Genomic DNA, 14510 nt, shown 5'->3' on the forward strand with positions numbered 1-14510 from the left:
GTATGTCACGACGTGAAATGGCCCAAAGTAGCCTATAAATAGCGATCAAAGCTCATTCAATCCTTACACCTTCTCCTTTCATTCTCTCTCATTTCCGAAGGCCATTTCCCTTCCCGAGCCTGACAACGACGAGCCTCTGACCATTTAGATTCTATAGATCACGCTACTAGGGTGAGTTTCACGGCCCCACTTTCTAATAATTTCGGGGGAAAACACATGCTAAATATTGTATATACGTTACTATTATTTCTATATGATAGTATATTAGTATCAACATAGAGAGTTATAATAATCGGGATATAGTTGTTTTGAATCTGATATTTTGAAAACATACAACTATCGTAACATGTTATAATAATAATGTAGACCCTGAGTTATACTCGGGAGTTATATATATATATATATATATATATATATATATATATATTATGTGTGATGTAGCCCCTGAATTATACTTAGGAGTTCTATATATATATATATATATATATATATATATATATATATATATATATATATATATATATATATATATATATATATATGTATATATATACATATGTTGTGTGCGATATAGTTCCGAAGTTATACTCGGAAGTTCTATATACTAATTACTAAATATGTTGCTGTTGTTGGTTTTATGTCAAGATAAAATCTCGTTTTAACTCAAATTATAGCTGTTGTACTGCCTAAGTATTATAAATATTACGAGTAATGCTTAAAGCATAGTCTAATAAGTTAGGGTTTTAGAAACGAATATGTTTTTACTACTAGAACTAACGGAACTTGACAAGTCTACATGAGTTATTGTATCCATCAACTAAGATCGGAAATCTTAGGAAAATCCTCTGACCTGTAACCATTAATCCTGTGTGAGCGAGGAAGTCGTGTATGAATAAGATACGGGTTGACAACCCCACTCGTGGTTGCTAGCTACAACACAATGGTGTGCGAGTGATGAACTATCCTTTTTTTGTTTATTATTTCGACGTTGATGAAGCGTGTGGAACTTATCTTAAGATGCGAAACTTGTAGCATCAAGCAGAGGTTTGAAACTAGTCATATAGCCGTGGTTACGGACTCATGGTAACAAATTGTTAGAAGCGTTATACTTTTTCGTTATACAAGTATTAATGTTAAGTATAAGTTTCCCAAACACTTATACTCTAGGTACAAGAAACCGGTAGGTATACTACTTGTATATTAAGTAGATAATTATACCTAACACACATACTCATATAGAATTGTAATTGATTTATATGTAGCGGTTTGACTCGTATAGAATTGAAATAGATTTATACGTAGCGGTTTTACTCGTATAGAATTGAAATAGCTTTATACGTAGCGGTTTTAGAATTGAAATAGATTTATATGTAGCGGTTTTACTCGTATAGAATTGAAATAGATTTATACATAGCGGTTTTACTCGTATAGAATTGAAATTAGATTTATATGTAGCAACTTTCATTTGTATGGAATTACAAACACTTATATTCATAGTATATGAGACTTATAGGTAAACTACTTATTTGGTAAGTAAACTTTTATACCTAGGATATATATGCTAAAAATTGGAGAGTCAAAATGATACTTTCAAAACTATACTTTTGAACTTGGAAAATGTATTATTTTTATATGCAGTCAAAACTTGTGGACTCGCCACCTTTATGTTGACATATTTTAGAATGCATGTGTTTTCAGGAAGTTGATAACTATGATACGAGAAATGACGTTACACTGCCCGGTGTTTCCGCGGACGGCCAGGGTGTGACAGATTGGTATCAGAGCTATTAACTATAGTGAATTAGTACTTTCTTAAGAAAGCGCGACTATAGTTTAGGTCTTACTCTATTAGGTTTAGTTATATCTCATAACCTAACACTACAAGAAAAAGACCCTTTTACAACGCACAAACCACAAAACTCATTGGTTTATGTTACGTAAAAGAGAGTGACATTAAAAAAGAGTCGTCTCTTGAAAAAATTTAAGGATTTAGGTCACGCATTATTGCGTGCGCTTAAATTAGTGTCTAAAGAAAAAAAAACACGGAGGGCACATGTGTGTCATCTAAGGATGTCGCTTTATAAATTAAAGGATGGAACGCGCGTTCCATCCTTTAATAGCAGGGGGGAAATGAAATCCTAAAAAATTAAAAACCCCGCTTTTCTTTCATCTTTTAGGGTTTCCATGTAAACCCTAGACCTCATTTGCAGGTTTCGTTCTGTGATCAAGTTGTTGCTGTTCGGGAAGGAATAACGAATTGATCCTCTCCATCAGCCGACAACCTTCACTCTCTACTTCTCCTTTTCTTTGTAAACCCTATACCTCCTTATGCAGCTATAACTCTTCCTCCCTTTCGTATTTTTGGAGTTTGGCAGCCATATAGTGGTCAACGATTTTGACTATCCTCTTTTATCTATCATTTTCTCCCTCTGAGACATTAAATACATGCCATCCCAAAATTGGAAGAACTAGGGATTTTGTGCGCTGTATCTCATAGGAAACAAGTTTTCCTCGTCCCCACCCTCACCCATCCATATTCCTTCTTCTTCAAATGATTATATGGTCTTACTTCTCAACCGTACCTGAATGGATATCTATGTCTCTCTTGTATCTATTCTCTCAATATCTCTCGTGCTTTCCTATTTACAGATAGAGTTTGAGAGCGAAAAGAAAAAAGAAGAAAGAAAAGATGTGCCTTTTCTTCCTCTGGTTCGATCATAACCCTTCTTCTCCTCTCTTATTAATTTTTTTTTTCGATTTGCAGGTGAGGGTGTGAGGTTGCGTTCGAAAGTTGTCAAGGGGTTGTGAGGAGATGATGGCTGGTGATTGTTCGGTAATGGAGAAATCAGGGTGTGTTTGTGTGACTGATTAACAAATTTCAGCAACTCCAAGTGCAGAAGCCATAAAATTTTAAGCAACTTTCAGAGGGAAAAAGGGAGAAATGAAAACAACAATGTATAGAGAATCAGGAAAAAGAAACGGAGAAATAACCAAATCCATCTTCGATCCCAACCAGATGTATGTATGGTTTTCTACACTTTTTATTTAGTTTATCGTGAGATGGTCAAACTTTCTTCTGTGTTTGCTGATTCTTCCTTTGTATCTTCGTGTTCATCACTCTTTCTGTCATATTCGTCTTCATTTTTCTGGTTATCAAATCTCATTAACCATTTTGGGCATGATTCGTGAATTACCATTATGAGGTGCAGTATTTCTATCCTATTTGAGTTCATGTTTCTCATTCATTAATCAGAAGTATCCCATCTTATAATTCATAATATAAACTATCATTTCTAGTAATCTCTAATTGAGTTCACGTTTCCCTTATGTTTGTTTGATTATTTTGTGTCCCAATCTTGGCTGGATTGTCTGATTTAACACCTAACTCGAGACCTGAACTGCACTACAGGTGTTGTTTGAGTTGTTATGCAACTTTTTAAATACTTTTTACAAGGTATGTAGAAAGCTATGTTTTCTTATTTACTTTAATTTCATAAAACTTTATACTTTTTTATTTATAAAATATGTTTGTTACTGTTTTAGCAGGTATGTTTTATGCTGCCCCCACTATTTAATTTGCTGTAGATTGTGCCAAGAAGATAGATCGGTCAGTGTCCTTGATTTTATGTTTATTTTTTATGCAGTCTGTCCCTTGTTTGCCTGATCTATCATCATCAAAAAGTTTAGCTATAATGACACTAAAAGGGAAACTAATAATTTCGGTACCCTTATTGGACAAGGAGGATTTGGTAGTGTATACAAAGCTCAATTTAATAATGGATTAATATTAGCAGTGCAACGTATGAAGTGACTATAAAAGCAAAGATAGCAGTGGTCTAGTTTTTCATTTCTTAGCTGAGGCTTACTGCTTACATGCATTATGTACCCAAGAGACAGAACCAAACTTAAAGGTATGATTTCATGCAAGCCTAAGTTTTGTAGAAATGAAAATTTATGTATATTTATGTTAAACTTAGGGACCAAAATTGTAATTTACTCTTGATTATATATATATATATATATATATATATATATATATATATATATATATATATATATATATATTATTAGATCTTGTGTCTCCTACTTACTTCTTGTGTAAACAACATTTTATTCAAGATGTTGGCAATGCTTTAAAGCTATGGTTGAGCCAAGAGCACTCCGAGCAGACTCATAATATTGTTACCTTGCTGTACTATATTGTTGATATGCTATCACTTAAGGTTTTCTTCTTGTTGTCTTTAGATTTTTATTTGAATGTTATTGTTATGGTGCCTCACTGTTTGTTATGTTCCTTTATTACAGGGCTACATGGAGCATCTTTCTGTCATATATGAGACAATGATTAGATTTTTTAGCTTGAAGAATATTCCTTTGCAAAAGAGCTTGACCATGCTTTGGCAATCCAGAAGCCTTAGTCATGCACTTTGTGGTTCACCTGTGAGTGATGCATTCATCATGACATTTTCAAATCACTGTAACTTGTCCAAGTCTCTGGATTTTTGGATAAGTTGTTTTATGGAGAGATCTAAATCACTAGAAGTTGGATTTCAACAAAGTTTGTCAGTCATTTCTACTATTTCCTCCCTATATTCTTATAAGCCTAATCATATAACAACACATGAAGTCAAACAGGCTGCCTCTGATCTCATTAACAATGTATGTATGATCCTTGGGTTGATATATAATACAACATATTTTATGTGATGACAGATACATCTAGAATTTACTCACAATTATGATTTGAGTGAAACTATGATTGCAAAGGGTTCAAAGATCGAGGTACTTGACGTTGTCTACGAATATAAGTATATTATTAATTTTCTTTCTTTTAATTATGTATGAAGTTTTCACAATCTAATGTGTTCTTTTTTATGCAGTTATGTGTTTGAGGATCAGATTGCATTCATATAGGGACAAATCATGGGTGCAGGGTGTAAATGTATGTAGTCTCAACCTTATCAAGAAGTCATGATATAATATGTTGTTTTATTCATGTAACTTTTAGTCTAAGGCATTTATCCTACTTACAGGTTGATGTTGATGAAGTAAATGAAAAGGAATATGAAAAAGTTGTAGCAAAATCAGCACATGAGAAGCTTCTTGTAAGCTCCCTTTCTTCATCTCTTAAAATTAACATATTATTTTACCGATTTACCCTTGTTCTGATTGCTAAGATTCCTTGATCTATTTGGTTTGCTTTTTAGGCAGATAGAAAAACTTTACATGTGTATCCGTATCGAGAATCTTTGCTGAAAACTGTTGAAGATCATCAGGTAGGTCTGATATTATTTGTCTTGTTGCTATAACTATAATAAATGATAAATAATTTCAAATTTTTGAAAAGTTAAAATCTTTTTTAGGTTCTTGTGATTGTTGGAGAAACTGGTTGTGGGAAGATGTGACTGTTGGAATAGTGTCTAAGGCTGCAACTATATTAGGCAAATATTTGACCCGGTTGTGCATGGTCCTTTTGGGTTGCCTTCACCATAGCAACTTGACAGGATGATTTATTATGAGAGAAGAAATATTATTAATATATTATGAGAATAATATAAGGAATAATAATATTATTATTTGATTAATATAAGTCATAAATTAATTAGGAATTAATTTGGTGACTTAAAGAGATTAATTGAATAAAAGGGCATAAACTGTCAATTGTATGATAGTTGTACTTTGGGCTATAATCCCTTATGGATAAGGGGGGACGGTTTTGGGGCTTAGGCTAGCCATAGAATTCGTCCAAGGCTTATCATGAGGGTATTGGATTGCTTAGGGCCTAAGTTATCCAATTAGGGTTTAAGGCTGAAACCCTAGGAGCCTCACTAGTATATATAGACCCTAAGGGTTAAGGGAAATCGACACCTATGATATAGAAGAAACCCTGGCCAATTCTTGATCCCCTCTCCTATCTCTCAAATCAACCTCTTGCTAGTTGGTGTTTGTAAGCCGTTAGAGGAGTGACAATTGTGACTCTAAAGCTCCAAGGACAAGAAGATCAAGCAAGTGATTCAAGGTAAACTTCTAATTCTGATTTCTTATGTTATTATAGTCCATTAGCCATTAGAAGTCTTGGATTCAATGTATGTTCAATTAGAGAAACCTAGATCCAAGCATTAGGGTTTGCATGTGTACATAGGAATGTTCATATGGCTAAAACCCATCAGTGGCATCAGAGCCTAGATTAGTTTCTATTGAATTGATGCATTGGTTGCTTGTTTGATGCCTTCAAAATTCGAATTTTGTGTTTCTGCCTGATGAACTCGGCGAGTCCCATAGTGGACTCGGCGAGTAGGGTCAACTCGGCGAGTCCAAGCATCAGAAAGAGCTAATTTCGGGATTTCTTGCTGTTTATCTTTTCGATACTTACCTTAATCATGTTAGGTCAATATAAATTCGATTTTATGATATATATATATATATATATATATATATATATATATATATATATATATATATATATATATATATATATATGAGTATATTCTTGACCTAATTGAAGATATTTATCAATTAATAAAATATTTATTTCCTTATGTGATAATTGTTTAATTATTTTAATTAAATTGGTAAATTGTGTTGCAAGAAATAATTAAATAAATAAAATATGGATAATTATGTGATTAAATGTTAATTTAGATTATTTGTTATTTGATCCCCTATGTTTTGAAAAATTTAAAAATTGCCCTCAAGTTTTGAAATTTATGTTTTGTGATTAAAAGTTTAATTTAGACAATTTAAATTTCAAACCCTAGAATTTCACAAGTTTAAAATTCAACCCTATACTAATATAATATTACAAGATTAATATATATATATATATATATATATATATATATATATGTATGTATAATTAAAATGCTAGTCTTACCGTTAGTATGCTTCATTCACGAAGTCGGTCTATAAGGTGGGTATAAGGTTGCTGCCTATAAAATGACGCTTAATGGGTGTACACTCACACCCACCGCTTGCTTGATCGGTGGAGGGTCGTTAGCCGAACGGGTAGGATAAGGCAACCTCACCTCCTCATTAAAAGTATAAGATGAAATACAAAGTAACTACATGTTTTTCAAATTTTCCCAATCCTAGTTACTTTAGGAAAAGTGAATTGATGCAATCCCATGAAATTACACTTTGCACCCTTGCTAAGAAGTTACTGGAGCGTATGTGGTTTACCGACACACTAATTGGTTCTAAGCAAGGGTGGTAAAGGGTGATTCATTGTTTATCATAGTTCGATGGAGCATGTGTGGTTTACCGGCACATCGAATAGGTGATCGTTACAATGAAGGCAACATGTGAATTTGCATGGTAATTCACACCCACTTTGTGATCCTCGGTATCCCAGTCACAAACGAGAGGGGCATATCGAGATTTAAACATGCCATTGAAAACTTTCAATGAATCTCATCCAAACCTAGGAATTCTCAATACATTTAGAACTTAAAGTTATGTTTTCATGGTGGAGAATTAGTGAATCGTCATTCACTTACCTTCAAATTGTTTGCATGTTAGATTATGGCATCCCTTTTCTAATATGTAAATATTGTTGTGGGATCCTAGCCCTAATTTTCTTATTGGGTGATTATTAAGGATTCAAATTCTAATCTATCTTTGTCCTTTCTATTTGTAGATGTCAAACGCGAACAACACTGCTGCTAGCTCGTTCACCTTGATGAGCCTTTGCCAAAAGGTGACTTTCGATGGGACGAACTTTAGCGAATGGATAAGATACATTCGCACAATTGCTCGCTACGAGGACAAGGAGTATGTCCTCGATGAGAAGCTTGAGAAGATCAACCCAGAAATCGCTACTCCGGCTGAAATGACTGCTTTTGAGACTCATGAACGTGATGCAATGAAGGTTCATTGCATCATGATAGCCACAATGAACGCCGAATTCCAAAAGTCCTATGAGGACATGTATCCATACGAAATGCACCAAGACTTGTTAGAGAGATACCACCAAAACGCGAGGCAGGAGCGTTACGAGATTTTCACTAACATGATCTCCGCCAAAATGGGTCATGGAGAATCTCTAACCGTGCACCTGCAAAAGATGCAAAGGTATGTCGATCGTCTTCGCAAGTTGAATGTTGACTTTGGGGAAGACTTGGCGATCGACATGGTGCTTCACTCTTTGCCTCCGTGTTACAATCAATTTAGGATGACCTACCACATGAACAAAGAAGAGGTCACCCTAAGTAAGCTCCAAGGTCTCCTTAGGGTTGCTGAAAGCAACCTCAAGGACAAGTCTGTTGCACCCACTCCCAATCCACCCGCTGCTCCTATTTTGGCCATTGGGCAAGGAAGAGGCAAGAAGAGGAAGGCTCCGTCTAAGAGCCACTACAAGGGAAAGTCCCGAGATGGTTCCTCCTCTAGTGGGACCAAAGTTGATCCCGCTAAGCCTAACCCTAAGCCACAGGAGGCAGAGTGCCACCACTGCCACAAAATAGGGCACTAGAAGAGAAGTTGCCTAGACTACCTGCAAGCCATTAGGGAAGGAAAGATCAAGCCGTCTTTCGCAGGTATATATACAATTTAATCTAATGATTCATCTCATGCTATTTCTTGGGTCCTTGATACCGGGTGTGGTTACCACATTTGTTCTGAATTGCAGGGACTAAGAAGAAATAGGGATGTGGAGCATGGAAGAATAAATCTTATCATGGGGAACAGAAGATCGTTGCCTGTGACCAAGATTGGAGTGTATTCTTTAGTGCTTAGGAATGGTTTATGTTTAGATTTGAACAATTGTTGCTATTCGCCAGAAATGGCAAGAAACATCATTTCATTTCATGGTTTGTTTAGACAAGGATTTAGATTTTCTTTTAATAATGAGAATGGTTCTATTTGTGCTTATCTAAATGGTGTCTTATATTTTGAAGCAATACCATGTAATGGAATTTATGAAATTGTTATGATTGTAGATAACTTAGGAAATGATGTTTTATGCATGGATTCTTCCAATGGTATGGATAGAGCATCCTTGTGGCATTGTCGTCTTGGACATGTCAACAAGAAGCGCATAGCCCAACTCCAAAAGGATGGAGTGTTGGAGTCATTCGACCTTAGGGAAGATGACACATGCGAGTCTTGTTTGCATGGAAAGATGACTAAGTCAGCCTTCACTAGTACATGTGAAAGGGGTGAGGGTCTATTGGACCTCATACATACCGATGTATGTGGACCGTTTAGATTAACCACAAAGGATGCGAACCGCTTCTATGTGACTTTTACCGATGACGATAGTAGATATGGGTATATCTACTTAATCAAGCAAAAGTCAGAAACGTTTGAAAAGTTCAAAGAGTTCAAGAATGAAGTGGAGAATCAATTGGGCAGGAAAATCAAGATGCTTCGATCCGATCGAGGAGGAGAGTATCTAAGTCTTGAATTCCACGACTATCTCAAGGAGTGTGGAATAGTTTCACAATTGACGCCACCTAGGACACTGCAGTTGAATGGTGCAGCAGAAAGGCGTAATCGAACCTTGTTAGACATGGTCCGCTCTATGATGAGTCGTGCTTCACTACCTATCTCATTCTGGGGGTATGCCTTAGAGACTGCCGCTCACATCCTTAACTGAGTCCCTACTAAGAAGATTGCCAAAACACCTCACGAGATGTGGAAAGGGAAAGCTCCCTCGTTAGCACATATCAAGGTTTGGGGTTGCGAGGCTTTCATAAGATGAGACACTCACGACAAGCTCGAACCTCGTAGTGAGCGATGTATTTTCATCGGCTACCCGCAGAAATCCTTTGGATATCTCTTCTATAGACCAAAGGACAATGTTTTCTTTGTTGCGAGGAGAGGAGTTTTCCGAGAGCGAGAACTCATAAGCCAAGGAGACAGTGGGAGGCAAATCGAGCTTGAAGAGATTCAAGAGTCGATAGATGAAGGAACCTCTACCGCTGGCACTCAACCCGAGGAGGAAACTCCGGTTGAACCAATTGACAAGTCCTTACCTCTTAGACGTTCCGAAAGAGTTAGAGTTCAACCCCAGTTTTATGGTTTTCATATTACTACCGAAGGGGACACGTATATTAGTCATGGTACACTAATAAATCTAGATGAACCTAATAGCTATAAGGAAGCCATGGCAGGCCCGAAGTCTGCGAAATGGAAAGAGGCAATGGAAAGCGAGATCCAGTCCATGTATGACAACCAAGTTTGGAATTTGGTTGATAATGTGCCCGGACATAAGAACGTAGGGTGCAAATGGATCTTCAAAAAGAAGACCGACGTGGATGGAAACGTACACACATATAAGGCGCGATTGGTTGCGAAGGGCTTTACTCAAACTCCCGGAGTTGACTATGATGAGACCTTCTCACCTATTGCGAAGATAAAGCCTATTAGAGTGATGCTAGCTATTGCTGCATTTCATGATTATGAGATTTGGCAAATGGATGTCAAAACCGCTTTTCTTAATGGGAAGTTGGCTGAGGATGTTTACATGGCTCAGCCAGAGGGTTTTGTCGATCTGAAGCATCCAAATAGAGTGTGTAAGCTTGAGAAGTCCATTTATGGACTTAAGCAAGCGTCTTGCAGATGGAATCTTTGCTTCGATGATAAAGTCAAAGAGTTTGGATTTGTACGAAGCGAAGATGAATCATGTGTATATGTCAAAGCCAGTGGGAGTATAGTAAGCTTCCTCATTCTGTATGTCGATGACATACTACTCATAGGAAACAACGTCCCGACTCTGCAGGAGGTTAAGTCCTGGCTTGGGAAGTGCTTCGCTATGAAGGACCTCGGAGAGGCTTCTTGTATTCTAGGAATAAGGATAGTGAGAGAACGAAGTAAGAGACTAATATGACTTAGTCAGAACACTTACTTAGATAAAGTACTAAAACGTTTTAGTATGGAAAACTCAAAGAAGGGAGAATTACCGATAAAAAGTAATGCCAAGTTGAGTAAGACTCAAAATCCGAGTACCGAAGCCGAAATAGCAGAAATGAGCCGAGTACCGTACGCTTCCGCAGTTGGCTCAATCATGTATGCTATGACTTGTACTCGCGCTGATGTAGCCTTTGCTTTGAGCATGGTTAGTAGATATCAAGGGAACCCTGGCAGAGCCCATTGGATTGCGGTTAAGAATATCCTTAAGTACCTTCGGAGGACGAAGGAATGGTTCTTAGTCCTCAAGGGAGTGATGACTTGAAGGTGCGAGGGTATAGTGACGCTAGCTTTCAGACCGACAGGGACAACTACCGTTCGCAGTCGGGCTGGGTCTTTACCCTGAATAGAGGAGCAATAACTTGGAAAAGTTCCAAGCAGAAAACCGTAGCTGATTCAACGTGTGAATCAGAGTACATTGCAGTGAACGAAGCGTCGAAGGAGGCAATATGGTTGAAGAACTTCATCGGTGATCTTGGAGTTGTACCTGCCATAAAGGAGCCCATGGAGATTTTCTGTGACAATGAAGGAGCGGCTGCCTTGACCAAGGAACCGAGGGATCATGGTAGATCTCGACATATCAACAGAAAATATCACTTATTAGACATCGTGTAGAAGAAGGACAACTCGTGGTGAAGAGGATATCATCAGAAGATAACCCAGCAGATCCGCTTACGAAGGGACTGAGTAGGGTTAGGCACTTGCAGCATGCTAGGAGTATTGGGCTGAAGGATGATATTAGTATAGATTAGATAGTAGTAGAAACATATAATAGATAAATGTAATTAACATTTGATGATTAAATAAAAGAGTATTATTTATAAGTAATGTTACTGTCTTATGTTAATTGTTTAACTATTGTTTCACTTTGCATGTTTTGACTTCTAGAATAATTGAGTTTATTAAGAATAATCGAATTATTCAAATTGTCCACAATCGTTCATATGTTGGAAGTAGGTATGAATGAAGATTGTCATGAATTGGTGTGTAGATAGTCTAAATGGTATTAGACATAGCAAAAGTTTGCTGCAACGTTCATGAGTGCTTATGAACTGGTTTTGAGCATTGGAACAAACCCGCGCTTGCTGGAATAACCTTATGGAATGTGATAAAAAGGGTGATCACAAGACGATAATATCATATAGTCTTAAAACCTAGATATATGGTTTGTTATTTGTTAATTGATTGTTCATTGATAATGCGAAACCGCATCAGTAACTTGATGTTATAAAACGCATTGTTGTGTATAGTTGATTAATGAATAAGTAAATGCATATAAGTCAAAGTTTATCTGTTACTTTTATCCTAAGAGGGTAAAACCGATATATCGGCCGCTCGATGATTTGATTTGACTTATGTGCCGGGCCCGGTCAGAATTGAGTTGATGTGTTCGATTAAGTTCTATGTCGAATAAATATGAAATCGAGAAACCAAATGCTAGACAAATTGGTTCCATAGAATTGTCAGCATGATATCTAAACAGAGGACTGTACGATCCCTTATCTAAAGGACAAGATTGATTAGATCAGAGTTTGACAACGTCTTTGAGAGCTACGATTGCTAATCGGATTATACTTGTGTATATAGTTACTAGACTTATCCAAGTGGGATATTGTTGGAATAATGTCTAAGGCTGCAACTATATTAGGCAAGTATTTGACCCGGTTGTGCATGGTCCTTTTGGGTTGCCTTCACCATAGCAACTTGACAGGATGATTTATTATAAGAGAAGATATATTATTAATATATTATGAGAATAATATAAGGAATAATAATATTATTATTTGATTAATATAAGTGATAAATTAATTAGGAATTAATTTGGTGACTTAAAGAGATTACTTGAATAAAGGGGCATAAACTGTTCTTTAAGCTACCTTTCTTTTCTTCGATCCTACAAAACATCAAAATGCAACCATGTCACATCATGTATTAAGAATATCCAAATAGGAACTTAATAGAGTTAGAAAGTGGACTTACCTGAAGCAGAGTCAAACTTTTTTATTTTATGTTCTCTTAGATCTTTCAGGTAGTCTGGGAAGCTTCGCAACCAATGTCCCTTCTCTTGGAAATAAAAGCAAACAGATTCTTTTGGAATGGTACACGGAACAATCTTAGACTAAGCCTTTCTCTTTACCATTTGGTCAACCGGGTTGACAATTGATGATCCCTTTCCATTGGGAAGAGAAGACTTTTCTAGACTCTCAGTGTTTCCATTGTCACTGTCCATGGATGTTTTGGTAGTAGATCTTCCAATCAAGTTTTCTTTACCATTACGCCAAATCATTGCTGATTTAGTCGCAATTAGCAAATAGGTAAGATCGATAAGGGTCATGTCGCGATCTGTCATATAGTAATCTTTCGTGAACTCACTATATGACTCAGGAAGTGATTAACAGCCAACTTCCTCGAGACAACGACACCCAATACTCTGAGCCTATCAATATGTGACTTCATCTCCAAGAAGTGAGTACACACATACCTTCCATCTTGATGTTTCATTGCAGTTAGGGATTGAGTGACCTTGAACTTTTCAAGTCTTTGAACTTGTGGGTTAGGGAGAATGATTGGAGGAGGTAGAGGAAGTGAAGCATGATATTGTGGAATATCATCTTCATGTGGAAAGCTTTTTCCAACAGATTTGGGAAGACCATAGTTGTCTGAACAAGACATCTACAAGGGATAAATTCAAGTTAGTTGATTTAAGTCTTTAATATAGCACCCAAAACGAAATATTAAGGCTAGGACCCAACACAATATTTAACAATTGCGAAGAGGGATGCCGTAATCCAATTGTAAAATATTTGAAGGTAGGTAAATGACAATTTACCAATTTCCACCATGGAAAACAAATAAATTATTAAGTTTTAATTGGTTTGAAACTTCTAGATCTATGAGATTGATTGAAATTTTCAATGGAATACTTAAATCTTGCATGTGCCCTTAAAGTTTGTGACTGGGATGCCGAGGATCACAAACAAGGTGTGGATAACCATGCAAATTAGCTTGGTACACCTAATGTTACAGATCACCTAAACAATGTGCCAGTTAACCACACACGCTCCATTGATCTATGATTAACATCAAGCTACCCTTTTCCACACATTGTCAGTCCCATATTAGTGTGTCGGTTAACCACCCACGCTCCACTAACGATTTAACAAGATGTAAAGTGAAATTTCATGGGTTAGCATCGTTTTCACATTTTACTACAGTAACTAAGATTGGGAATTTAATAAAAGTTTAGTTACTTTATTTTTTATCATTATACTTTCAATGAGATCGAATTAATTTCCTATCCTACCCGTTCGGCTAACTACCCTCCACCAGTCAAGGAAGCGGTGGGTGAGAGTGGACACCCATTAAACTATCATTTTATAGGCAGTAACCTTATACCCCCTTGTAGACCGGCTTCGTGAATGAGGATTACTAACAGTAAGGCTGACTTATCTTATACATATATATAAGTATTAAACCTTAATATTATAATATTATAAGCGTAGAATTTTAACTTTTAAAACTCTAGGGTTTTATTTGGAATTAAAGTATTCAAAGGCGAGACCTTACAAATTCAAAAACTTGAGGGCAAGTTTTGAACTATTCAA

This window comes from Lactuca sativa, chromosome 4 (assembly GCF_002870075.4).
Source record: "Lactuca sativa cultivar Salinas chromosome 4, Lsat_Salinas_v11, whole genome shotgun sequence".
Taxonomy (NCBI): domain Eukaryota; kingdom Viridiplantae; phylum Streptophyta; class Magnoliopsida; order Asterales; family Asteraceae; genus Lactuca; species Lactuca sativa.